Raw genomic sequence first — 2,180 nt, 5'->3', positions numbered from 1 at the left:
AATATTTGTCTGTCTTTTAACCAGATCAATAATGCAACATATGCTCCCTCTTCGTTTGCCAAAGGAGAACGTCTACGGCATTTCAACCTTATCAATTTGTTGGGTCATCCTCAGGACAAAGAGCAACGTTTAAGAGCAACCATCAAATTCAATCTGTAAATAGATAATAGCATATGAAATTGTAAGGGCACCAACAAACATATCTGTAGTCCACCGACCCAACCAAGGGCCATACCAAAGGATTGTGCCCAAAACAATGCAAACCAGTGCAACATGCAGCAGAAATGATTCTGCAATAGTAAATGAAACCATCACCAACTGGACAGAATTATGTGACTGGAAAAGTATTACATTGTATCGCCGATAGTTAGGCAAAATAAAACCAATAAACACGCACCAAACAAGTTAGAGACCCAGAATGATGTATGCCAAACAATAAATGGTAAATTGTTAGCCCAGGGAGACATACATGAATAAATATAACCTACTTGCAGCAAGGTCAATAATCAAATAAAATAAAATCCATCTAAACGAAGAGTTTACCTCAACATATCTGTAAACTCTGCAAAGTAAATGTATAAAGTAATCAAAGCTTAGCCATTAGTAGGGCATAAAAACAAACTGTTACTTAATAAACAACTCACTGAGGAACCGTAGTTTCGATACCACATTTAGTCACAACTACATAAGAACAAGATAATTAAATTCTGAACCCCGACAGTCCATGTTACGGGGGCTGCTTCCCAAGCGCTAAACAGTTCACAAGTGGAAGGCACTGAATGAATGAAAGAAGAAGAAAATTCTTTGTAGCTCAAAGTATTATACATTATTATTACAAAACAGCAACAACCAGCAGCCACAAAGGCACAAATTCTTACCAGGGATAAAATCCGCTTGAAGTTGTGAACCTCAAAACTCTCCGACTGTCAGGTAAGAGCAGCGTACAGGCCAGTGTCTAAAGTAGCACTAGTCACCATCGCTTTTCGGCCTTTTGGCTAAGATCAAGTGTAGTATCTGTTCTTATCAGTTTGAAAGCGCAATTTTTGCGCAAGTAAAATTTGATTTACAGTAACTTTGACTTATGAGGTAAATACATTTGGTTTATGCAAATGTATGCAAATGTTCGTGACAGCCCAACAAGCTTTTAACTAAGCAGGAGGAGTTGTCTGTTTGTTCCTTAGGAACACAAAAAGAACCCCCAAGGACCTGTGGTCAGCTTTAGAACACCGGACTTGTTACACTCCCTACATCTATCTCTTCCCCGGCATTTGGGTGGACTAATGCTGGAGACTTAAAACACCTCCTAACACCCTTCACAGGCCTGTACAGCACCCAGACCTCTGGCAAGGGTATACATGCTTAGGTGGTAACACCTATAACCCTTGCCTTAGCTCTAGGGAATGACTGGACAGTATTTCCCGCACTGCAGACTTTTGTCGTCTGCTGGGAGACACCCCAGGTACCCAGGCGGAGGACTCCAGATGAAAACGGTAAACCAGCGGTAACCCTAAAATTACTGGTAAGCCCAAAATCACCCTAATGGCAAACAAAATGGACACTGGAACCCCAGTGACAATCCAGACGGCATCCGCCCACCGGATATCCAGAAACCCAACCTCAAGCCCCCTGGGCTGGGCGGCAAGGTGGCAAGTAAGGCTGCACCTGCAGAACCAAGCACCAGGAATGCTGGTGCCCCGAAGGTCTCAGGGTCAAAGGCAGGTGCACCTCAAACCCCCATTGCTGACATACCAGGGAGTGGGGGGAAGGCTGAGGCAGGGACCAGGCAAGGGACTGCACCCGTTCCCTTCAATGGGTACAATGACTCCCACTGGCACACCCAGGTCATGCGGTGGGAGGTAAAGGTCAAGGAAGGGCCCAGACTGGACAGGAACTTGTTCTTAAACAAGGTCCTCAAGCCAGCAGGGGTCCCTGTGGCGGAGGTGCTGAGCTGCTAGGCGTCCGCGTCAGTCATGATTTTCCTCCTCACCTTCCTTTCTGCAGGAATGCAGGATTCTGTGCGCCCAATCGTACAGCCAGCTTGAATGGCAATGGACGAACGGGCCATCTTTTTGGTTTGAAGGTAACAATTGCTAATCGTTTGGCGTGGCCTTTCTAATCAAGGGGAGGCATTTCACCGTGAACAAAGTCACTGAGCAGGTCAACAGCAGAGGGGTGGTCAT

General features: G+C 45.3%; 1 non-coding gene across 1 annotated transcript; it reads left to right on the top strand.

The window, feature by feature from the left end:
* The first annotated feature begins 975 nt into the window (after positions 1 to 975).
* Positions 976 to 1,172, top strand: LOC144756885 (U2 spliceosomal RNA). The gene has a single exon (XR_013595375.1). It is a non-coding gene; the product is annotated as a U2 spliceosomal RNA (small nuclear RNA).
* Positions 1,173 to 2,180: the final 1,008 nt, after the last annotated feature.

The sequence above is a fragment of the Lissotriton helveticus genome, chromosome 5_1 (genome assembly GCF_964261635.1).
Source record: "Lissotriton helveticus chromosome 5_1, aLisHel1.1, whole genome shotgun sequence".
Taxonomy (NCBI): Eukaryota; Metazoa; Chordata; class Amphibia; order Caudata; family Salamandridae; genus Lissotriton; species Lissotriton helveticus.
This window is presented reverse-complemented; position numbering and strand designations above follow the sequence as displayed.